Here is a 26,883-nt window from a genome sequence, read left to right as displayed (position 1 = left end):
AAACATCTGATCATTTAGAAAGGCAGAATCTTTGTACCACCTCAGCAATCAAGATTAGAATTGACACTGGAATCTTGATCCAGTCATTTTTGTCTCTTTCTTCCCGTGCATATTTCTGTAGGGAGTTTTAGGCTGATGACTTTTGAAGGAAGAAAGCAAGGAACATCCGGGCTTCTGTTTCAATTTGCAGGGTGAAAATATAATGCATTGTTACTTATTGAAAGCATTTGTTAATCCCTTTTCTGTCCACGAAATCCCTCAAAGCACTTGTACAACTTGAATCAATGCAGGACGATAATAAAATTGCAACAGCATAAAAACAAACACAACATATTCTTTAGAACAAGGCAAAACAACATTAAAATTCATCAAAGGCTTGGCACAACAGGATAATATATCTGAAATTAATCAGGGGTAGAATCAACCCGACTTCTTAGGAGGGAATTTCAACATTACGGTCTTTTTCAGGAGTCTGAAATTTTCTGTAGGAAACTTCTGCTAATAAAAATGGTGGAATGTTTTCTCATGCCAATTTAAAAATATTATTTCCTTGATTGATTGTGAATTTTGCATTGTCTTTTCTCTTTTATAGGCTATGTCCCCACTTTCACTTAAACCATGGCATAAACATGATTCAACAACAGCAATTTCCCATGTTGTTCCCAAGCATTGTCTTTTATCTCCACTCTAGCCCATGAATGAAATAGCCTTAAGTCATGTTTAGCTTTAATGGTGTTAAATCAGTTTCTCCCCTTATTCCAACACCATCCAGAGCCAGCTTCAAGGTGAATTAAATCTGTGAGCCATTGTTACTTTCCAATATAGTCAATAATTTAATTGAATCGTTTAATTTGGATAATCTAATTAAAATAATTGTGGTGGGTTATAAATGGAATGAATGAATAAATGAACTGAATGAATAAATTTGAACAAACAAGTTGACTCAAGGATGGGTGAATAGCACTGTAATTCAAAGTGGGGAAAGGCTCATTGTCAATGTCAGGGAATAGGTTATGAATGGTAGGATATGACATAGTGATTTGCCAACCAGATGGGTTGATGTCATTGATAACAAGCATAGCTAACTCAAATAAAGACATGCCTGTTCTTTTATCTGTAGTGTTTCTGTATCTTAATCTTCAGCCAAAAGAAGACCCCATGGAACAGCTTGCAGGAAATAAATATCAGTTAAACAAGAATGAGGGGGAAAAAACACCTCACAATGAATTAAAAATGTAGCAAGTAACACTAGCACAGCTAAAACCAAGAGACCAAAAAGCCTGGGAAAATCAAAATTTTTTATTTGACAGTAGAAACCTACCAGTTTAGAACCAGGTAAATTTCCCCAGGGAGTATTTCCAAATTTTCCCTCTTCTCTGCATCTGCCATGTACTTTCAGTAGAGTACTATATTTCCTCAAACATCTCTGAGCATATGCAAATTATCAACATTGTGCTTTCAGATGGTTTCATGTAATGAAAACCTAGAATTGAATTTTAACTTAATAAGGTAGATTGTTTTTCTTAAGTGAAACATATTTTCCTTCTCTTTCCTCAAGTGGGAACTTTCCAAACAGTTAATTATGTTTCATCTAAAGGGAGAACATCTACTAATTAATTTATTTTCTAACAGCCAAATGCAAACAGGTATGCCTTTCCACTGATTTTATTTTTCCTTGCTCAGAAACAACGGAATCTAAAGCACCTGGACTATCAGGTTATTACTATAAATGCTTTGAGGATGGACTTTTACAACCATTACAAAATATGATGAATTCTGTTTTATTGGCAGGAAAGATGCCAGAGACTTGGAAAGAGGCTAATATAGCACTAATACTTAAGAGGAACAGGATTTGACTTTAACAAGAAATTATAGACCAATATCATTATTGAATAATGATTATAAATTGTTCACAACAATTTTAGCTGATAGACTGAAAATAATTTTGCAAGAATTTATTCATGAAGACCAGTGTGGGTTTTTACCTAAAAGATAGTTAAAAGACAATGTTAGAACTGTGTTAGATATTTTAGAATATTTGGAATAACATAATGAAAAACAAGATGCACTGATCTTTTTAAGTGCAGAGAAGGCGTTTGACAATTTGAACTGGACTTTCTTATTTAAAGTTTTGGAGGATATGAATTTTGGAGAAAATTTTATAAAGTGGGTAAAGTCGATTTATATTTCAAAGAAAGCACAAATGATTAATGGTGATCTAACAAAACCACGTGAGATACAAAAAGGAACAAGACAGCATTGCCCACTGTCCCCTCTTTTGTTTATTCTGGTTCTTGAAATATTGAAGAGACATAAGACAAGATGAGAGGATTGTGGGAATAAAAATTAAAAAAGAGACTTACAAGTTAAGAGCTTTTGCAAATGACTTGGTGTTGGTTTTGGAAGATCCTTTAAAGGGAATTGAAATATTAATGGGAAATGTATTGTCGAAGGCTTTCACGGCCGGCATATGATGACTGGTGTGGGTCTTCCGGGCTATGTGGCCGTGTTCTGGAAGTTTTGTTTCCTAACGTTTCGACAGGTGCTGGCGAAACGTTAGGAAACAAAACTTCCAGAACACGGCCACACAGCCCAGAAGACCCACACCAGTCATTAATGGGAAAGCTAAAAAAATTTGGTGCATTAGCAGGTTATAAGATTAACAAACAGAAGACAAAGATATTAATAAAAAATATGAAGATACAAGATCAAACGGAATTGATGAATAAAACTGGTTTCAAGATTGAGAAGAAGGTAAAATACTTGGGTATTATTATGACAGATGTGACTTGTATGTTATTTCAAAATAATTATGTTAAGACATCAAATGAGGTTAAGAAAGATATGTTAAGATGGGAGAAAATCAACTTGTCACTGTTGGGGAGAATTTCTGATTAAGATGAATGTTTTACCCAGAATGCTATTTTTGTTTCAAACAATACTGGTTTTAACAACTGATGCACCATTTAAACAATGGCAGAAGGATGTATCTAAATTTGTGTGGTGGGGAAAAAAGCCACAAGTTAAATATAAGATGTTACAAGATGTAAAAGGAAGAGGAGGATTGGGTCTACCTGATCTTAAATTATACTTTGCAGCTTGTTGTTTGGTTTGGATGAAAGAATGGATGTTGCTGAGGAACAGAAGAGGCTTTTGGAGTTAGGACATGACCTAAAATTTGGGTGGCATGGATGCTTCTGGCACAACGAAGCTAAGGTTAATGTAGATTTTAAAAATAATTTTGTTAGATGTGGGTGTGCCATATTGAGAATATGGAATAGATACAAACCCAGGTTAGGCCCCAAAATACTTTTATGGCTCTCAGCACAAGAAGCATATTACAGAAGAGAAATAAGTGGCTAACTTATGGTGAAATATTAGAATTTTTTGAAGGGAAAAGTAAAATAAAGCTGAGAGAAGATTTGGTGGCAGAAGGATATATTTGTCAATGGTTTACTTATGTACAATTATCAGAAAGATTTAAGGTAGATAAATGATTTTTTTGTTTTTGAGCAATGTAAGGCTGCATTTGAAATAGAATTGTGTGCAAATGATGAACATGTAATTGCTGAAATGTATAAACCTTTATTGAAATTTGAAACAGAAGAAGAACAAGTGAAAGAATGTATGATAACGTGGGCTAAAAACTTTGGTTATAATATTCAGATGGAACAATGGGAAAGTATGTGGTTGAAAGAACTGGAATTTATAGTATATTACAATTTTAAAGAAAATTTTAATAAAATGATATATTGTTGGTATATATGGAGAACTGGAGAAACTGTCTAAAATGTATAAAGGTACATCAAATTTATGTTGGAAATGTGAACAAGAAGAAAGGACTTTTTACCATGATGGGTGGACGTGTAAAAAAGCCACAGAGTTTTGGATTCAAATACATACACTAATTCAGAAGATTATAAAGATTAATATACAACTGAAACCAGAGGATTTTTGGGGGGAACTGATTGATAAACAGTTGGAAAAATGTCATGGAACTTTATTTTTATACATAACTGCAGCGAGATTATTATATGCACAAAGGTGGAATGTTTCAATATTACCTACAATGGAGGAATGGATGGTGAAGATGATGGAACTTGCAGAGATAGCCAAATTGACATCATTGATCAGAGTAAAGGCATTATCTAAGTTTATGGTCGACTGGTAACCCCTTACACACTTTTTGGGTGAACTTATGATTTATGGTTTTGATGATTAAAAAAAATAGACTATAGAAAAAAATGAAAATCATGATGTAACCATGGAGTAAGAGGTAAATTTACATTTATACTTATAACTGCAGTAAAGAAAATCAGAAGCTACTTCTTTATATTTTCCTTCTGTTTCCTTTTCTGCAGTTTTGGCTGTGTTTTCTCTCTTTAGTTCTTTCTTCAGTTCTTTCTTTTCTTTATTCAATGTATTAGTTTCTATATTTAAAAACAAAGACATCTATTAAATCTAGTTAATCTATTAAATAAGTGCATCTACACTAGATCTAGTGATTAGTTCACTATGGCTCTTGATAGGGCAACTGGCTTGAATGGTTAAGCGGATTAAATGTTCTAATGGGGAACATGTCCATGGGTGTCAGTAGAGCAGGAATAGTAATGGAGAAATAAAGAGATAGGAAATCTGAGATAAAAAGTAGATTGGGGTGGGCTTCGTTCCATAAGAGATAAACTTGGGGGGCCCATGTGCCAGCAGAACTAGATTTAGGTATAAATTAAGCAAACTATAGCTTAAAGTCTCACTCTCTGAAGCCGCCTTCAAAAATTCCAAAATATTTAATTTGTTACAGTTTTATTATATAAAAGTTTCCATAAATTAAGCTTCCTGTATGGCTCATATGTCCCTCATTAACTGATTATGATATGCTTTGTTTCTGCATGCCTTCATACCATCTGTTCAAAAAGGTCCCTTCTCTACCTCATTATGGTGGCATTCTTGCCAAGTTTAGTTGTTATACAGCCGTATTCTTTGTTTTTTGTTTTTAATCTGTTCATTCATGTCCAATTCTTGGTGACTGCCTGGACAAGTCCCTGCAGTTTTCTTGGCAAGGTTTTTCGGAAGTGGGTTGCCATTGCCTCCTTCCTAGGGCTGAGAAAAAGTGACTGGCCCAAGATCACCCAGTTTGTGCCTAGAAGGGACTAGAACTCATGGTCTCCCAGTTACTAGCCTGATGCCTGAACCACTATACCAAACTGGCTCTCTCTTATTTTTTGTTAGCATTTGCCAAATAGAGCCTCTATAGCAGGGGTCGGGAACCTTTTTGTCTGAGAGAGCCATGAACGCCACATATTTTAAAATGTAATTCCGTGAGAGCCATACAATATGTTTAAAACTAAATACAAGTAAATGTGTGCATTTTATGTAAGACCAACACTTTTAAAGTACAATAAGTCTCTGAATTCTTTTTAATAACGTTGTTATGCTGTTGCTAACCAATGATGAATAAAGTACTTCTTACCATTAATGCGACTTCTGGTGCTGCATGGTTTTGCTGATGGCTTTGTAGTCTGGTTGATACGTGGTGAGGTTACGCTTCATGCAGGCGTTGAGACTTCCATCCGTTAAACGTGATCGTAGGTTGGCCTTAATGTTCTTCAGATGTGAGAAAGACTGCTCACATGCATACGTAGAGCCAAACATTGTCAGTACAGCAATACTCACACGATGCAGTGTGTGGTATGTGACGGGAAGCACGTTCCAAGTTTTGACAATCAGCTGGTCTGCGGGTTGAAGTTTTTTCATTTCTCCCCACTTGTGTTTGCTCGCCAACTCTGCTTGCTGTCGTGCAAGTCTTTCCAAATCTTCATTCAGTGACTTGAACTTATTCACCCACATGTCTGAGGCCTTCAGGTCAGCAGCTTGTAGCTCAAAATCTCTGACGGAGACACCGGGGATGTAACTCAGGTCGGCGCTGTCCACTGCACACTCGTGTGGATGGGTGATGAACTTCAAAAGACGAGTGCGCTCACGAAATTCTCCAAAGCGTGCTTTGAATGACTGCAGGAGATTAGATGTGAAGCCCGCTAGCTGCTGAAGATCAAGATGTTGAGCAGGGTCACTTGCTGTGCATGCATCTTTAAACTCTCCCAGTTTTTCAAAGTGTAGTAAACGACCTGTTTCAATGTCGGCGATGAAGACTTCTAGCTTGTTTTCAAATGCAAACACTGCTTGTTGAAGGGATAAGACTGTATTTCCAACGCCTTGCATTTTCACATTGAGCTGGTTCAGATGTTCAGTCATGTCCACGAGATAGTAGAACTTCAGGAGCCACTCAGTGTTAGCTAACTCAGGATGCTTGACGTTTTTCATTTCAAGAAAAGTCTGGATTTTGCTCAGACAAGCCGCGAAATGGCTGAGCACCTTCCCTCTTGACAACCAACGCACATTGCTGTGCAGAAGCAGACCAGGATAATTATTCCCATCTTCATCCAGCAGTGTTTTAAACTGGAGATCATTTAAAGCTCGGGCAACAATAAAGTTGACCACCTGAATGACCAGCGACATTACCTCACCAAGCTGCTCGCCACACATCTGAGCACAAAGCGCCTCCTGATGTAGGATGCAGTGAAAACTTAGGATGGGTCTCTTTTCATGTTCACGAAAAAGCGCTACGAATCCTCTGTTTTTCCCCACCATGCACAGAGCACCATCAGTACACACCGAAATAAGTTTATCCATTGGTAGATTTTGTTCTTTAGCGAACTCAGTGAAAGACTTGAATAAATCCTCCCCTCTTGTTGTCCCTTTCATAGGGAAAACAGCAAGACTTTCCTCACGTAGTGTGTCACCGACAGCATACCTTGCAATCACGCTGAACTGGGATAAATGGCTTACGTCTGTTGACTCATCCAAAGCGAGAGAAAAGAATGGTGCTGCATTTATGTCCTTCACTTATGTTACCTCAATTTGATTTGCCATCATGATGGTACGATCGTGAACAGTTCTTGCTGACAGAGGCATGTCTTTTATTCGTTTGATTATCTTGTCTTTATCCGAAAAGTCGTCAAAAAGTTCATTGGCAACATCAAGCATGAATGTTTTGGCATACTCCCCATCTGTGAATGGCTTTCTGTTTCTCACAATTGCTAAAGCACCAGCAAAGCTAGCCGAATACCAGTCACCTTGTTGGGTCCAAACATGGAGTTGCTGCTGACTAGCTTGCACTCTGCACAGTAGCTCTTGACATGCTTTCTTCCTGCTGTCCCCCGCAGGATATTTCGATGCAAATGTAGTATGGCATGTGTCGAAGTGCCGCTTTATATTTGACCGTTTCATCGATGCAATTTTATCATTGCATATTAGACACACTGCAGAACCTGCTCTCTCCACAAAGGCAAATTCCTCTGTCCATTCCTGCTGAAAAGTACGATATTCCTCATCTTTTTTTCTTTTAGGCATCTTCTTCAATAAAAGGGTTTCTGCAATTAGCTAGCTGACTGAGGTGAGGAGGATACCACCCCAGGTAGTGGTCCGTGGGGCAGGGCAGAGGTAATGAAGGCAGGGTAGCCAATTGCGGGTGTAGCTGGTGGGATGGACCCTTACAGGCCATCAAGGAGGTTAGGCCCAAGCCGGAGGCTCGATTTTCGGCCACTGGTGGAAAGTGGCACCGTGCCTGAAATATGTCTCGTACCTCGTTGGGCCCCAAACAGGGGGCCAGCCCAAGATGAGGACTCACCCAACAGAGCAGGGGCAGCGGAAGCAGGATGCAAAGTGGTGCACCTGGATTGCATTCGCGTGGGCTGCCGACGGGAGCTAGGCCGAAGCCGGGGCCTCGATTTGCGGCTGCCTGTGGAGGACGATGCGGCTCCAGGCCCGTTCGGCCGCGGATGCTGTGGGGCAAGGTAGGGTGAGTCCCAAGGATGCCGGATGTGGATGCGGATGCGATGCGGAGGAGGGCGTGGCCTGCGCTCGGCGGATAGAAGACGTGTTCTAAGCCTTACCCCGTTATTTTTTTTATTAAAGATTTGGCAGCGAGCCAGATGCAGCCATCAAAAGAGCCACATCTGGCTCGTGAGCCATAGGTTCCCGACCCCTGCTTTATAGCTTCCCATAGCTTTGAACCTTACCATGCCTAAATTTGGTCCTGTGTCTCAGCAATGGTGAAGGTAAGTGGGGCCATACATTCTTTTTTTCATACTCATTTTTTTTCACTTTTTGATCTTTCCTTTCTCTTTGGTAGACTTTCTTACTGCTCCCCTACTACTACTTACAGACCAGGTTACTAAGAAAGGTGCAAGTCAGATTTCTCAGAAGATTGAACAGATTGCTTGCAGAGGACCTTTGAAATTAAAGGAAGGGCCTCCTGAAAGTAGATGGAGGGCTGCTTCAGCCTTTAGGGACACAGGCTAGCCATCCTGAAAAAAGGACTCAGCTAATTGGGGGAGTCTAAATCATTTTGTAACCTCCAGTACAGAACAAAGCGATGTCCTTGCCATTCCACAAATAGAAGCTTAGTTAAATCTTCTGAAGCACTGGTGATGGAACAACTTCCTCATTTCACCAGAGGGTAGTTTACGAGCTTAAGAATGACTGCTGCCCTCTCCAAACCATGAATATTTGTTTCCTGTAACACCTGCCTCACTCAGCTTAATGGAAGGATCAGTTCTGGAGGCAACAATTTTGAAGGATGGTGAGAAGGTAGCAGCAGCAATGGAAGGAAAGAGGAAATAAAAACAGCTGGGAGATGAGGAAGGGTGGATCTGGCATTAATTACCAGATCTTTTCTAGATCTTCCTAATGGCTACAAAGATAAACAAGGAAATGTGGTCAAAAGGCAGTTGTGAACGTCAGACCCAGACCTAGCTGGCATTCTTCCTTTTTTCTTTACTTTGGCTCCAATTTATAATTTTACATACAATAGATGGAGAGATTCAAGAAGTTATTCTAAATCTGAGCTCTTATACAATAGGTACTTTCTGATGGGTTAAGAGAATATAGCAGTGCATCAATTGCTCATAATAAAAGGGCTCACAATGAGGTTTTCTCAAGCTAGTTTTTGAAGGTATATTGTGTTTCAGGTTGGATTTTGGGGAAGCTGATTCCCCCTCTAGTAGTGTCTTATGGCATAATATAGTTTAACTGTCAATATGCCATAAACCTCAATAAGTACGACTAACTACTTCCCAGAAGGGAAGCAAAAAATGATTCTGCAGAGTGAGAGAGAGAGAGGGAGAGAGATACACACACACACACACACACACACACACTGTAGCTGCTGGCAGTAATAATTGGCTAGTCTCTCACACCATTGGAGATAAAGAGCACCTGGAGTGCCCTTAAAACTCTTTTGCTACCTGGCATAAAGCATAAGAGGGCATCCCCCTCCCATTTTATGTACCAAGGCTTACAGGACTGCTAGTTGAATTTTATAGCAAGTGGCCATAAGTCTGTCACCCCCCATAGTTTAGTGGGTGCTGGGCAAATTGGGAGCACACAACTCCCTCCACTAATAACTTCCTACCACCTTTACTAAACCTGCAGTCTGAAGCAACTGCCTCACTGTGACTAAAGGTAGGATGACCTCTAAGAATACAGTTCCAGCCACTGTTTATAAACACACGCAAACTGTATTGTAAGGCCAACACACTGGGATGCTATGATGTTCTCCCTTTGTTATCTCCTAGGGGAATTAAGACATTTCCCATGATAAACATCAGTGCAGAAAGCAGAAGAGTCTAATCTGACAGCATTTCAAACCTGACTGGCTGTTTTTCTCAGTAGCCGGGCACTGACAATATCCCTGTGGCGCTTGGAAAGATCCGTTTTTGCAAAACCAGGACTGACAGTGGCTGGAAGATAGCACTTTGTATCCATTCCATTCTCTCATGCTCTAGAAGTCTGCTGAATAAGCTGGGGCTGACACAGGGGTGTCTGCAGGGTATGATCAAGGAAGCTTTTAGGGCCAAGAAAATATCATTTAGAAAGGAGAAGACCTGCCCCAATGAAGAAAACAAAAGGGGGCATAAACTCTGGCAAAAGAAGTGTAATGAGTCAGTGAGGAGGCAAAAAGGAAATCTGAGGATCATATTGCTAAACCTGTGCAGCAGATAATAATAACAATAAAAAATTCTTCAAATACATTAGAAGGAGGAAGCCAGCCAGAGAGTCTGTTGGTCCCTTGGTCGATGAAGGGGTCAAAGGTGTGCTAAGAGGAGGAAAGGACATTGCAAAGAAGCTGAGCAAATTCTTTGCCTCCGTCTTCACAGGAGAAAAATTGGGGGAGATTGTTGAGTCTGAGTTCCTCTCCTCAGGAAGGGAATCAGATGAACTGAACCGTAGAGTGGTGACAAGAGAAGAAGTGCTGGGCCTTATTGGCAAATAGAACATCAACAAATCACCAGGCCCTGATGGCATCCACCCAAGGGGTATTAAGCAGCTGAAAGCTGAGATTGTGGACCCCCTAACTAAAATACGCTACATTTTATGATATATAATATATACAATATATTGTGTGTGTATGTGTTTGTGTGTCTCTGTGTTTGTGTGTATAGGTAGTCCTTGGGTCACAATGGCAACTGGAACTGGAATTTCGATTGCTAAACAATGCAGTCATAAAGTGTGATTGTCATTCTGGCAGTCCTGGTTGCCGTTATAACCTCAGGACTGTGTGGGTTGTTAAGTGGGAATTGGTAGGAGTCCAGGCAAGGAGCACAGGGGGGTGCACAGGTGCCATGGGGGATGCTATGATAAGTGCTGGGGAGTGTGGGTGGGCTGTTGGGGGCTGCGTGTAATGGCATGTGGGAAAGACCTTGGGAGACAGTGGGAAGAGATGCTGCCAAGGGAACAGTCAGATAAGAGACAGCATAGCCCACAACTGGATAGTGGACAGGGTAAGAGGCTCAGAAGGGGCTCTTCCTAGTTTCTTAGGCTGTAAAGGAGACAATATGAATTGTACTTTCAGGCTTGCAAGATTTTGTTAATGTAGCTTACAATAAAGTAGAACTAGCTCATGTGGTCGTGTTTCTTGTCTGGTCTACCTGGTTAGGCTGACATCAATCTTGCAAGTCTGAAAGTACCCTTCTGAGCCTTTTGCCCCTCCCACTATCCATCTGCAGGCTATGCTTTCTCTTATCTGACTGTTCCCTATGTAGCATCTCTTCACCCTGTCTCCCAAGGTCTTTCCCACATGCCATTACACACGGCCCCCGCCAGACAGCATCTCTTTACCCTGTGTCCCAAGGTTTTTCCTACATGCCATTACACCATGAGTGGGCTGCCAAGGGCCAGGGGTGGGCACTAGGGAGCACAGGTAGGTCAGTGGGGGCCACAGGCAGACACATGCTATGGAGCATGGGTGAGCAGGAGAGTGCTATGGAGTACGAGATCCCAGGGATCTCGTACTTCATAGCAGGGCTCCTCAGGAGAAAAAGCGGGAATGATTTATGGGAGCAACTTGTGACCTTCCCTGCTGGCTTCCCCATTGACTTTGCTTGTGGGAAGCCATCAGGGAAGGTTGCAAATGGCAATCACATGACTATGGAAAACTGCAATCATTGTAAGTGCAAGCCAAGCACCCAAATCGCAATCACGAGACTGTGGGGGTGTTTCGATGGCTGAAGGCCTTAACTGGCTTAAGGACCAGTTGTCCTTAAAGAACTTTAAGAACCACTCATTCAGCACTGTCATAACTTTGAACAAGTGGTCATAACCTGAGGACTACCTGTATATACACATACAATAACTGAGTTTGTGGACTTCCTAACTAAAATATGCAACCTAAAATATGCACCACTCAGCCTCTGCAGTTGAGGACTGGAAGATGGCCAATGTAACTCCAATTTTTAAGAAGAGCTTGTGAGACCTAAATCTGTCCTGGGGAAAATGGTAGCAACTGCAATTAAGGATAAAATTACCAAACATCTGGAGACACAGGCCTTGCTCAAGGACACCCAACATGTCTTCACTAAAGGAAGATCCTGTCTAACTAATCTATTAGTTTTTTTTTAATGCGTTAATAAACATGTGGTTAAGGCAAGCCAGTAGACATCATCTACTTAGATTTAGAAAAAGCCTTTGATAAAGTCCCTCATCAAAGACTTCTCAGAAAGCTTAACAGTCAAGGAATAAAAGCCAGATCCTCTTGTGGATAAGCAACTGGCTAAAAAATTGAAAACAAAGAGTAGGTATAAATGGATTTTCTTACAATAGTGGGATGTAACTAGTGGGGTCCCCCAGAGTTCTGTATTAGGACCAATGCTTTTTAACTAGTTGAATAGCCAAGGTGACACTAAATTGCTCAGAATGGTAAAAACAATAAGGGATTGTGAAATGCTCCAAAGGAATCTCTACACATTAGGGGAGTGGGTGTGGCAGATGTCATTCAACATGAGCAACAGTAAGGTGATGCCCATTGGTGCCAAACCCCCTAACTATTCATATAAACTAATGGGTTCAGAGCTAGCAGTGAATGATGAGGAAAGAGATCTTGGAGTAATGGTAAACAGTTCAATGAAAGTGTCAACAGAAAGGCCAACAGCATGTTAGGAACAATAAGAAATGGTACTGAAATAGAGATGCCGATATTATAATCCCCTTATACAAATCAATGGTGTGACTACATCTGGAATATTGTGTGCAGTTCTGGTAACTGCACCTCAAGAAGAATATAGGGAGTTAGAGAAGGTTCAGAGGAGGGCAACTAAGATGATCAAGGGGCTGGATCAGCTTTCCTGTGTGAAAAAGTTGTGACATTTGGACTTCTTAGTCTAGAAAAGAGGAGAATGAAAGGGGACAAGACGGAGGTGTGCAAAATTATGCACGGTGTGGATAGTGGACAAGGAGGAGCTATTTTACCCTTCCCAAAATACTAGAACCAGAGATCACCCAATGAAATTGAACAATCAGGATTAGTTTTTTACACAATGTGTAATTAAACTTTTGAATCCACTACCACATAATGCAGTGCAGGAACTAGCTTGGCTGGCTTCAAAAAGGGGTTGGAACAATCCATGGAAGCCTTGATGGCAGGGTGGCTGCCTCTGCTGGGAGACTAGTGGGCTTCCTTATGTGGTTGGTTGGCCATTGTGAAAACAGCCTGCTAGACTAGATGGGCCATGTGTCTGACCCAGCAGGGCACTGCTTCTGCTGTTATAAAAAAAAGTCAGGATGACAGTCACCATGGTGTAGTTGAAGCTCTGCCTGATTTTTATCTGCATTGCACATAAAAAATGGATGGAACTTGGGTTGTGCTGTCATAGCAGCATCTTGATTTTTTTTATCACACCCTGCAGATATCCCTGGGTTGAGAAAAGTGTGATATTCCAATGTCCATGAGCTTTTTTTTTTTTTTTTTTAGAAAAACAAACCCATCCTTTGTGGTGGCTGCTTGCCTTGTTTGCATCATGGACGTTGGGCAGCAAATGGACCTTTTGAGAACCACATTTCAATTTTGAGGAAAGAAACTGCTTTAAACTGATTTCTGTTCCTTCTTCTCTCTCTCTTTGCCCTTTCTCCCTGGAAACTTCTAAGTTGTATTCTCAGAAGTCAGGTAAAAGGAGCACCCCTCTCCATCTTGCTTTCATCTGTGTGAATTTCCCCATTTTCCCCCAACATGGTGTCTGCCTGAACTGTTGGACTAATCTCCCATATCCCAGCCAGAGAGGCACAAGGCAGGTGCCAAGTTGGGGAAGATTAAGATAAAGAGACTCAACACTGCCGACAAATCAAAGAACAGCCCAATGTAACTGGCAGGATCTAATTTTTATATTTTTAGTTCCCCTACTTTAAAAGGAAAAAAAATTGTTGTGCTAACAAATTCCACAGCACCTATCTTCAAAGGCAGACGCAAGAACAAAGCTGTCCAATTTTCAAAAGACTGAGTGATGAGAAAAAGCTTGCTCAGGTTCAGAGTCTGAAAAGTCCAACTCATGGAATCTGGGGCAGAGGCAACACACATATAAACATCCATAATCTTTCATGCAGTGGAACCTGAATTAGCCAATTCTGTAAAAGCAGATCTACCAAAGCCTATTGCCCATGAGACAGATAAATAGAAATATGCTTTCTAGATTACTGTTGCCTACTCTGAATAGGGATAACTTGCCAGAAATCTCAGTCAAATTTACCTTTTCCAGTCCTCTCTTGGGATTTCTGAATTGGATCCACCAGGGATAGATCCTGGGACCAGATGCATAGGAGCAATAGAAACAGCCTTTCATATAGACAGATCCTCTGGCTTGATAATTTGTACACAGATTGGGAGCAGTTCTCCAGAGAATCCATGACGAGTTTGTTCTGTTCAACCTGTGATTGAGCCAAGGGTCTTCAGCATACAAAAAGGTTACCGTACCACTGAGCTATGGAATTTTTAGATCGATACATTGCCTTATCTTGAGTTGGACTCATGATCCATCTTCTGACAGACAATGACTCTCTAAGGATCCAGCAGAGTTGCTCTGCTCTTCCTGCCTCAAGACAATTTACAGCAATACAACAAAAATCTGACAAAAGCCAGATTGAGAGTATGATCTATCTTCTGGGGAAGTTCTGAAACCATCTGTGTGACACCATGGAGACTATGAAAGCCTAAGCGGTATCCGTTAAAGCAGCCTCAGCATAAAGTTCCCTGAGACTAAGAGCACCGAAGCTTTTACCACAACTTCTCTGATCACTTGCATCAGTTTAATCAGCTACTCTGCCATGCAGCAATGTAGTCAGTACCGCAACAAAATCACTGCTGACTTTGGGTTGGCAGTTGGATGCTACTGATTGGCCCGTGCGTTGTAAAGACCTATTCTTCTCTACTGGGCAATACTCATAACCCAGTGTTGTCCAAACTTGGCCACTTTAAGATGAGTGGACTTCAACTCCCAGAATTCCCCAGCCAGCCATGTGTTGAAGTCCACTCGTCTTAAAGTGGCCAAGTTTGGACAACACTGCCATAACCAATCCATACAGTAGGCAAACACAAAACGTCCAGTGCTGAGGCAGGCAACCTTTTCATAACTCTGGGAAATGCACACAGAACAAAGTGTTAGGGCTTGAGAGGCTGCAATTTTTCTATCCCTTTTTAATTTTTGATGGGTGTGTTAAAATTTAAAGTAGGCAATTGAATCTCCTGGTGGCTTAATATACCTTTTTAGTGCTCATTTTGATTCTTTTGTTTTCCTACCACCAGAAATGGGTTATCTACCACCAGATTTCAGTGGCACAACCCTGAGAAGCTTTGGAAATGGCAAAAAACTGAGTTTCTCTACCCTATTCCATTGCATTGCTCCTATTCCTTGTAATCAGAATACAATCTTGGGAATTGAAACTCATTGTCCTATGGCATAATTTTCTTGGCATTTAGATGGCACATTGCAAGAGTCCATAGCATGTTTGTTTGTTTGTTTGTTTATTTATTTATCAACTTTATATGGCTGCCCATCTTACAAGAAGTGACTCTGGGCAGTGTACAACAAAGATATAAAACAATACATCTGTTAAAAAACAGTCATCGTTAAAACATTAAAAAAGCATAAAGCACACAAGAAATTGGATTAGCTGGGGAGCCACCTAAAGATCTCACTGGTCCCCTGGGATCCCCAGGCCTGATAACAAAGCCAGGTCACTTCATTTTCTCAGTAAGAACAGGTACCCCAGTTTCACATAACAGGGAAAAGATCTAAATGCTGTGGCTTGCCTAAAGCCAGCAGAGGAGTTTATGGGAAAAAGTGAATTTAGAACTGGTGACACATACTTTTAATGAATATACCACTGCATCTTTTCATAGAGTAAAAATAATTTGCAATTTGATAGTTGGGGATGAAAGTCCAGCTGCCCCAGGAATGAGTGACAGGGCTGGTTAATAGTCTGATATGCCCACCTCAGAGCACACCCTGCCAAAGCAAATCTGAACATATGGAAGGAAAGAAATCAGTTCCTTGTATTATTCTAATACTAGGACCGCACTTGCTGAACTCAGAAAGATGAAGGATCATAATCAGTCCCGCAAAGCCAAAAGTAAACAGAAGAGGAAAACAGGGATTATCCTGGGTTTATGGAACATCATCAAGTTCAAATTTACCCAGATGATGAATAATATAATTGGGGATTTAGGCAAATCTATTGCTAATGGCTTCTGTTATAGTCTCCTTTCTCTTTAAAAATGAGATTATGGGGAGAGTGAGGATTTGACTCTGTTAATTAGTGTTAAAAAGTGATTTGAGGGGCAATTGAATCTCCAAATATTACATCATTTAATGGATGCCTTCCTATGCTCTCTGCTTCTTCCTGTTTCTACAACCTTGGAAGCTGAAAATGCAAAGTTTCCAATCCTATGAAAAATGTGTCAAGGTCAGTTTTGTCATAATTATATGTATTCGTGTGTATAGCACAACTGATTTATTAGCTCAGATGCTGCCAAATGACAGTCTACTCTTTGGGCTGCCTATATCAGGGACAGTCAATGTGGTCCAATAGCCAGTGTGGTGTAGAAGTGAAGGTGTTGGTTTAGGATTTTGGAGATCCAGATTCAAGTATGCCTTGGGCCAGTCTCTCTCAGCCCATCCTTCTGCACAGGGTGATTGCTGTAGGAAATAATTGGAGGAAGAAGTGTTATATACCCCCCCCCCCCAATTTAGTTCCTGGAGAAAACAAGGGATAATCTAAGGGATAAATACAATAAATATTCTTATCTTCAGATTCTGCCCTCCACTCCTCCTGCTTTTTCTGAAATTTAAGGCACCCCTGTAATAATTAGAAATGGGATGTTATGAGGTGTTCAGCATCTGTACAAATCCCAGGTGAGAGTTAGAAGTTGGTGTTTGCCCATGCTCATGCATCTTGCAGGTTGGAAAAGTGGGCAAGACCTCCTCCAGGCTTCAGAAAATGACTGCCTTCGAAGAATGTCATGCTTTGCCTCTCCCTCCCCAATTCAGGATCCCATTCCTGGACTGGCACTGGGTCTAGCTTCTGCTTTAAAGAGTAAGTGTGCAAAAAGTAAATAATTGGGCACACTGAAGAGTGATATATAATATGAATAGTAAGAGAGCTCCAGGCTAGAAAGGGAAATCTGTTCTCCAGTTTTAATCTTTCATTCCTCTTCAGAGCAATATTATTTAAGCAATAGCCCATGGTCAGGACCAAGCCAAGAAGCTTTTGAAAGAAAAGAACTTTCTTTTTTAATGGTGTGTGTGTGTTTTATGGGGGGGGGGGGGACTTGAAGATTTTTTCTGTGCATACAGAATCATATTTTTTTCCCAAGGGTCTCTCATTGATTTCCCTTGGCATGACAATCTTGTTATACAAAAGCACTGTGAGCCAGTATGGCTTGCAGGACAAACAGCTGAAGATCTATGGCTTGAAATGCTCTTTTTGTTTTGCTCCTTACAATTGAATGAAAAGTGTTGGCCTGTTTGCAGTTTTTACAGCAAGTCACTTGGAAGCAAATCAGGAGATTCTCTTTTCCTCTTTCCTTCATTTAAAGGCTGCTATTTGTTGGATGTTGGCTGACAATTTCCTATCTAAAGTTGCTGAAGAGATGGATGCAATACAAACGATGCTACCATGATGGGGAACTATTTGCTTCTGAAATATTTCCCCATTGTTGCCTTTCATTTTCCCATGAATGGGCAACTGATGCCAGTCATGCAATCACTCTGCAGATTGTTCATTGTGTTAGATCGAAGGTAACCATTTGGGTGATTTATGAATGCCTCTATTTCTGCTTTCATCCTCCCCCCAAATGATAATCTGGGAGAATGGATTAACTCAACTCCAGGCACCCTCTATTGGGAAACAAATTCTCTCTGTTGGCTTCCTCAAGCAATGTAGGATGGCATTGTAGGAGTAAACTGAAGTCTTTGCACGAATCACTCTTATTCTAAAGCTGTCTTATCCCTTAAGTTCATAAAGACTATACTTCTAAGATGACTAATGATAAAAACATCCACACCAAGTATGGAAAAAAGGAACAATTCTGCCATGCAACAGGACCTCAGCCTACAGCTCAGTGACAGAGAACATACCTTGTAAATAGAACAGCATAGATGTAATTCCTGATTGCTCCAGGTAAAGCATCTTACAGAACAGGCGAGGGGACGTTTTGCCAAGAGTCTAGAGAATCTACTCTAAATGGCAGACTTGAGCAACTCCCCAGTTAGGGGTGGTGGAGAATTGAGCCCCAACATTTAGAGGGACCCAGCCTTAGAAAGTTTGGGCTAGATGGCTATATTCCCAGGATGTCTCCCAGAGCTAGAATATCATGGCTGGAGCAAAACTTTGGGGGATGAATGTTGGCATATACCTCTGAATATCAGTTACTAATGATTCTGTGTGGCTGTTTGCCACTGAAGTGTGAGATGAATTAACATGCAATTGACCTTGTCACTTAATCACAGAGGATGGGGTAACAGTAGGAACTACTTGTGATGCCTATTGTTGTGTGCAAGTGTAACTTATCCTATTTTACTGCCCTCATCAAGTCTGCACTGTGGAGTAGTTAGAGGGTTAATGAGCAATTCAGTTGTGAGGAAAAGAATGATTTCCTTTCATGTAACTTTTGTAGCCAAAGAAAGGGCTGTTCCAGATCAGTGTTACGGTTTGGTAAGCGAATGAAATGCATCTCCTAAAGATGGATGGAGTCCCTCGGCACTTGCCAGTGTCAGGATGGCTGAGTGGTTCAAGGCATTCCATTTAGGTCTAAGTCTCCACTAGAAGTGTGGGTTTGAAATCCACTCCTGATGTTTTCTCTCTAAACATTGTCAATTAAATGTTCTAGACCAATACTATTCTGTGTTTTAGAGAGTTGGTGTGTTGTAATGACTGAAGTGTTGAACTGGCAAAGGGGAGACCTAGGTTCAAGTCCCCCACCTCATCTCTGGAAGCTCCCTGGGTGACTTGGGCCAGTCATTCTCTCTTAGCCCAAGCTAACTCACAATGTTGTTGTTATTGGGAAAGATGTGAGGAACAACTACTAAGTTTGCTGCCTTGAGCTTCTGAACAAAAGGTGGCATGTAAATAATAATGTAACAAATTATTACTGATTTCCTGAAATATCCCTATGTCCATTGCAAGCTATCTACCAATGAAGAAGCCAAGACCCAAGGAATGAATGTTAATGACTATTTGTCTTGCATCTCATTTTTTTTGCTCAAAGAGGCACATTCTCCACTGCCAGCAAGGACCTATGTCTACTTCCTTTCCTGATGCTAACAGCTGTGGATAGCAGAAGTGAAACTCTGCGAACAGGCAAGATTCAGTTTTGATTTGCAATCCAGTGAAAAGGGGCTCTTAATCCTGTTGGATATCTAAAAAAGATCTTCTCTCATAAGCTTGCACATCTATCTATCTATTTATTTGTTTGTTTGTTTGTTTATTTATTAGATTTATATCCCATCTTTCATTCAGACTTCCACCAACTTTGGCTCTACCAGCCCTTCCTAGATCTTCTGTTTTCACCTTTCATTCCAAAATAGATTCCCAAACGGTTGAACCAACCTAGATAACCAAGATAAATTTTGTGTGCATGTAAACTAGTTTCAAAAGGGTTGGGAGACAGAATGGTTGGTTGTTTGGAAGCGTTTGTAAACTGGATAGGAAGAGGCATAAATAAGATAAATAGTAAGACAAAATATGAAACTTTATTGTCTTTTGTTGTAAGGACCTTCTTACAACAAGGTTGTGAGAATACTGTTTTTGTTTATGGATCTTTTTCATAACATTCTGATATATTATCTTGTTGATATTCCAGTTTAGAAGTCTAGCACTTCTGAATCAGTCCAGGACCCACCCATGTCAAGCATTTTGTTTTTCAAGGCCAATCAGATGCTTCTGAGGTGCTCACAAGTAGGAGGAATCATACTCCACTTCAGCTGTTGTTCCCCTGAAATTGGTATTTGGAAATTGGCTTCCTCACCAATCCAGGATGTAACTATGAATCTTCAAGATTAATAGCTCTTCATAGAATTATTTTCCAGGAATTTATCCAATCCCCTTTTAAAGCCATCCAATTTAGTGGTCATCACCAAGTCTTGTGATAAGGAATTTCAGAAGTTAATTATGCACCATGTGAAAAAGTTTTTTCTAGTGATTCTACATCTTCCAGATTTACATTTCTTTCCAATCAGCTTCACTGTATGACCTCAGGCCCTGTGGTTTTGAAAGAACAGAAAGTTTTTGTCTCTGTCTGCTTTCTCCATACTGTGCATCACATCATTCTGAAACATATACTGTATTATCTCATCAATCTTTTCCTGTCAGCCATAATCTCTGCCTTGCTATTGTTCACTTTTGCTTTCCACAATTTCCCTGTCTCATTTCTGCTTTTTAAAATATTTCCACTCATTTGCCACTAATACTCATAAAAATCAGTGTTAGTTATTATAGCTAGGCAACAGTACTTGGGTGACCTTGTCTGAGGTGGGAATCTAAATATCTGTTGCAGCCTGGTTAGTGCTCAAATTGGAGATCTCCAGTGAATACCAGGACTGGAAAGCAATAAAGTCTTTGAAGAAGCCAATACAAGTCACTTCTATTTTCCATACCACTTTATAACCACATGAATATTCCATGAAATCACCAAGAATTGAAATCAAACCAAAGAAGACTTTAATTTGACCAAAGTTACATGATCAATAAATCAATATGAATCATTATACAAATAATTGTATAAATGATCATAGCATGTGTTGATTCACTATGTTCCCCTACACTATATGTGATCACCAGGATATAACGCTTTGAGATGGTTGTAAATACCTGTCAGTAGGGAAAATGAAGAACAGAGGGCTTATGTGCTTCTGAGAGAGATCTGGAGGCTGGTTTAGATGAACCCTTGGTCCACCTTATCTTCTTATGTCATTAGGAAGGTAGGAGGGAGCATCATACTCCCATGGTCATGCTGAATATTTCTGACCCAAGATAAAACCATATTTCTGTGGTTTTTCATTGTCATGCTTCATTTGATTGATATTTCCCTTACCAATTCCAAAGACAGTATATTTGCTGATATATTATATTCCAGCACAGCAAGGTCTGATGTTTGCAAATCCCACATAATAGTATTTTATCACCCAAAAACATGAACACACTTTTTTCCATCATGCACATATTTTAATATTCTCCAAACATTTTCAAAAGATTAACAGGAGTTGCCATAAAATACTCTTTAAATGAAAAAGCATTGTTTTACTAGCTTTCTGCAAATCCAACCCCCTCTGCCACAAGGAAGTCTAAGCAGATGATATTTTATGTGGCTCCCAAATAATGAAATACATTTCATTCCCCCACCCCCCTTATGTGGATGTTTGCTTATCTGCATTTCAATGGGGCTTAACAAAAGCAGTGACATTTAACAGGCTGGGTTGACAGTAGACTACCCATAAAAGCACCTTGCAGGCATGTTAATAAAGATTGCACCAAGCAGGTTAACTTAATGCCATTGCAGGTTACAAAAGAGTCTCTCCAAAATCTTTACTGGAAATCTGCATTTTATAATTAAATGCACAGAAGGGAGACATAGATATAGTTATTTAGATCCTTCCCTATATACAATACCCCTGAATCCTTTGATCACAATGAAATGTAGGTAATGGTCTTAAATTTATCATGTGGCTTACCAGATTGCCATAGAGAAGATTCTTAAAAAGCATGTATAGCGAAAACATCTTCCTCCTCCTCCTCCTCCTCCTCCTCCTCCTCCTCCTCCTCCTCCTCCTTCTCCTCTTCCCTAGCATCCTACAATGGACCAGGCATACCTTAAATTAAGTCCTTGATACTTCTAGCTTTGAGACTTCTGGTTAGGACATGGTGAACTAGACATCCCGGAAGGAGCGGGGATGGCATTACGGCGGAGATCGGCAGCCAAATGGTGGATCCTGGCAGGCAAAATCTCTCCAGAGAAAGGAAAGATCATGAGATTGCCCACGTGTATTCCAGACAGTGGCACCTCATGAGTAGACTGCAGGAACTGAGGTTTTTGTGGTCGGCTTGTGAGTTGAGCGGCTGGGAGTCAAAGGATTCCATCTAAGCTTACAGTCATAATGTAGCCTATATGGACCCTAAGTTTGGCTGAGCCTCATTTCTTAATCAATTTTGGAATTACTTTTTTTACTGCTTTTCAAATATTAAGAACCTTTGGAATGACAAACTTTATGGCATTTGCTGGGTGAGTTTCCTTCAATCCTTAGCGAAATAAGTTTTAAATACAAGTTTGAGGACTTCAAAAAATTCTTCTTCTTCTTCTTCTTCTTCTTCTTCTTCTTCTTCTTCTTCTTCTTCTTCTTCTTCTTCTTCTTCTTCTTCTTCTTCTTCTTCTTCTTCTTCTTCTTCTTCTTCTTCTTCTTCTTCTTCTTCTTCTTGGAATAAATGGTGAAAGGGTGATTAGAGTGTTGCTTTTGGGAAGTTATAAACAGACTAAGGGTCCAGATGGATTTGAAATAAGATTTTGAAATTAATTATATGAATCCTTCCCATGGGAAACTGATGTTGTTCCAGTCAGTGGTGATTGGGGAGGAGAGATCCCACCCCCCCCACCTGCTATGCAGAGGACTGCAGGGGTTGGTGCTCTCACCTCTCCTATTTAACATCTACATGAGACTGCTGAGTGAGCTCATCTGTTGCCATGGGGTGAGGTATCATCAGTATGCTGATGATACTGAATTGTATATCTCCGCCCCTGGTGACTTAAGCAATGCTGTAGACGTCCTATCTTGGTGCCTGAAGGCTGTGAGGATCTGGATGGGGAACAACTGAACCCTGGCAAGACTAGGTGCCTTTGGGTTTTGAGCTCCTCTGGTTCTAGGATTTTACCATCTTTAGTACTGGATGGGATTGCACTGCCTCAAACAGACCCTGTGTGCAATCTGGGGGTCCTCCTGGACTCCCGACTCCTGCTCAAAGAGCAGGTGACAGTCATGGCTAGGAGGGCCTTTGCACAACTTTGTATTGTGTGCCAGTTGTACCCATTCCTAGATCAGAGGGACCTACTCATGGTCACTCATGCCCTAGTCACCTCCTGGTTAGACTACTGCAATGTGTTGTACATGGGGCCGCTCTTGAAGAGTATCTGGAAACTTCAGCTGGTGTAAAATGCAGTGGCACAAGCAGTTAGGTAAGTTTCTAGTAGAATATACATTACACCTCTGCTTTGTAAGCTGCATTGGTTACCAGTTTGTTTCTGGGTCCAATTTAAGTTGCTGGTGTTGACCTATAAAGCCCATGTCATAGGGCCAGGCTATTTTTGAGGGACCTCCTCTCCCCAATTTCATCTGCCTATCCTACCAGATCCAGCAGAGAGGGCATGTTATGGATTCTGTCACCTAGGGAGCTACAGTTGGTGGGCCCTAGGCAGTGGGCCTTTTCTGCTGTGATGTCTGTGCTGTGGAATCTTCTCCCCCCTGAGGTGAGGTTGGCCTTGTCATTGTTGAGCTTCTGGAGGTCCCTTAAGACTTGGTTATGTCAGGAGGTCAGGGACCCCAGGACATGGGGGGATTAGTGAGGTGGCTCCCTTATTTTAAACATCTTTTTATTTGTTTTATTTTTATTTTTATATTTTTAATGTATTTATTGACTGTTTTTAGCTTTGTTGTATGTTCCCAGAGTCACCTATGGTGAGAAAGGTGGCTATATAAATTGGTTTAATAAATATAAATTCATAAAAATAAATAAATAAATAAATAAATAAATAAATAAATAAATAAATAAATAAATCTTATGCTCCTTCTATCAAATACATTAAAACCCCCAAATAAATAAATCAAACATTGAACGAAGCAGCAGAAACTTTGACAGATATTTCTGCATTTCAAAGATAATGGCTGCTTTTCAAAGGGCATCATTCCAACTTAGCTGGCAAAAAATGTGGACCATTTGTGAAATTAATCCACGAAGCATAATTGGTTTCATACATTTCTCCTTGAAATGTTAATAAATGTTAATAATAACTGGAGTTTCCTTTTGACAAGTGCCTTGCCTCCAAGCTTTACAAAAAGGTGTTACAAGATTAAAGGTGAACAGAAAGGAAAAATGGAACCATTGATAGTATATAATATAATTATTTTGAATCTTTTTATTTTTTATTTATTATTGTAATTTTGTAATTTTAATTGATTTCAATTGTTTTGTAAACTTCCCAGAATCATTCAACAAGATGGGTGGTGACAAATTCGACAAACAAATAAATAAATAAATAAATAAATAAATAAATATCTAAATTTGATATATATATATATATATATATACACATATGTGATTGTGCAAAACGTAAGCCTACAAGTTGATAATCATTCTGAAGTTTGCTTATCCAAGATTTGCTTTCTAATCTTTATCTTTCCTCATCTAAGATGGCTTATTTTTATAGTGTCCAAATATGCTGTTCTTAGCAAATCATTTTTATGTTAACTTAGCCCTGAGTGCCTGAAGACAATGATTTTCCCCACCTCTTGGACTCCACATGCTCCCATTGATGGTAGGACATTCTCTACAAGCCACAGCTACTGTGATCCACATTTGTAAAACCCCCAATTCCAGGCTAACCTGGGAGAAACAATTCATATTTGCTCCTCCTTCTAGAAAGAGAAGAAGCTCACCTTCTAGCAAATTCATTCTGTGTTTATGGCCAAAAATCTGATGAAGTGTGCTACAGCTCACTTTTTAAAATTTGTTAGTTTGAAAAGGTGCTACCAGACTCCTGATTTTTTGCCACCGTAGACTAACATAGCTCTCCCCCTGTGTTATGGGCATTTGGTTTCCCTTTGGAAGGATGTGTAGAGATGGCTTAAACACCACCTTTACAGGTTTCACTTTACGAAGCTGATTGGGCACCACAGGGAACAGAAGGCTTTTGACCTTCTCAGTGCATTTGTTAATTGTATCATAATTCAATTTTCCATTTTAACTGCTCCATAGTGGGCTATTATGAAGAATGGTTTGGAAACCACTGCATATACACAAATATATGTGGACAAATAGTCTCTCTCTCCCTCTTCCATTTAGAAATTTATTTGCTTCTCTTTTTGTAAAGGATGAGGAAGGGGAGAAAGGCTGCTTGTTCATTCATGGAGCCTTGAAAATTTGGGGGAACAGTGCTCAACTAGAGGCCAGTTTGAAAGGGAAAGAGGAAGCACTGAAATTGCTGTTCTCTGAATTCAGCGATTGATTATTGGTTGAATTCTCCCTATTCGGTGATTGACTGAATATGTTCTCTCTGAGTTACAAACATATACAAAAGCATGCTGACAATGGTTGAGATATGGAGATGGCAAAGGCAATGTGAAGAAATAACAGGTTCCTTTTAAAGTATATTAGAAAAGATTAGCAAATGGAAAAAATGGGGAGGCATACTTCTATGGCAGAGATCAGCAGGGCCTCCCAAAATCTGTTTACCTGCATGCAATATGTATGTGTGAGAGAGGCATTGGATTATATCATACATTGATTTGAACAAGGGTTATGTGTGATTATGTTATATCCCATTTAAGATCTGCAACGTCTGATCTTTATTTGACTTTCCCTGCTTTGAAGATGCTTCCCTGGTACAGGTAGTCCTCACTTAATGACCACAATAGGGACTGGAAAATTGGTTGTTTTAAGCAGAGTGGTTGTTAAGTGAGTTACCATGTGACCAGATCTGATTTTATGACCATTTTTACAATGGTTGTTAAGCAAATCACTCTGGTCATTAAATGAATCGCATGGTCATTAAGCAAATCCAGCTTCCCCAATGGATTTTTTTTGCTGGAATTCACTTAACGACTGCAGTGATTTGCTTAACTACCATCGTAAAAAAGGTTGCAAATCACAATCATGTGACCATGGGGGGTGGTGTGACAGTTTGTGGTGGTCGTAAGTGTGAGTGCAGGTGGTAAATCACTTTTTCTGAGGCTATCATAACTTAGAACTATCATTAAATGAACAGTCATTAAGCAAGGACTACCTGTATGTCATTCACAGGCTAATATGGAATTCAGTGGGTAGCTTATGACCAAAATATTTTCTGTTTGTGACTAATCCAGAAATAATATTTTTGGTGTTATTCTTGTTCTGGCTCTGGTAAATATAATTATTTAATTAATTATTTAATTAATTATTTAATTATCTAGCTCAGGTAATTATGAGTATTTATGTTCTTCATTCTTCTTTTCCTCACTACAAATTGTGTCAGTTTGGCCACCATTTGTCAGCACTTGAGCTTCACCTTAGCATGTAGAAATGCATGGCCTGAGATGTATATAATACCTACTCCATTTTCACTTGATACATTTTAGTTCCTAATTTTAATCTTTATCTGTGTGCAGGTTGGTCAGTTCTTCCTGTTGCATATGGATAAGTGAGCGCAGTAGGGCATAAACCGATGGCAACAAAATCCACTGCTAGGTGACTCTGTTATGCACAATGGCACTACATGGAGATGTTGGCAACGTTGTGGACTGGCCCCAATAATTTCTGCTTGATCTTTTGTGGCTTTACTTGTTATTGAAAAGGGTATTCTTCTTTATATTTGTTCCTTTGTTTTTAATGGTTTTTCTTACCTGTCATGGCTGGTCTACCAGAAAAGCAATTTAAGAGGCCCCCTTGGTGGTACTCCATCCACTTCCTTAGGATTTTGAGCTCCATGGAGGAAATAAAAACAGGGGAGAATGTGGTAAAAGGATCTGGACCATATATATTTTATATACATAGTAGTAGAGATTCTGAAATACCTGACAATGGTATCGAGTTCTCTGTTTATGGTAGTAATCAGCACCCTGTTAATTCCCCTATGTTCCTTGAACAACATTTATGTCTTGTGTAAGAAATACCAGACTCTCCCTTTTTCTCTTTGTGCAACTAACTCAGGGCCACTGTGTTAGAAGAACAGTTTAAAGTGTAGAGTCCTTGGGGTTCTCTGAGCTTGGTTGTTTTCTTGCAGACATTTCATTACCCAACTAGGTAACATCTGCAAGAATAAAA

Source organism: Python bivittatus, unplaced genomic scaffold, assembly GCF_059951505.1.
Source record: "Python bivittatus isolate LINGU-HERP-01145 unplaced genomic scaffold, Pbiv_v1 ctg000580_np1212, whole genome shotgun sequence".
NCBI classification, from domain to species: Eukaryota; Metazoa; Chordata; class Lepidosauria; order Squamata; family Pythonidae; genus Python; species Python bivittatus.
The sequence above is the reverse complement of the archived record's forward strand: the minus strand, read 5'-3'. Positions refer to the sequence as shown.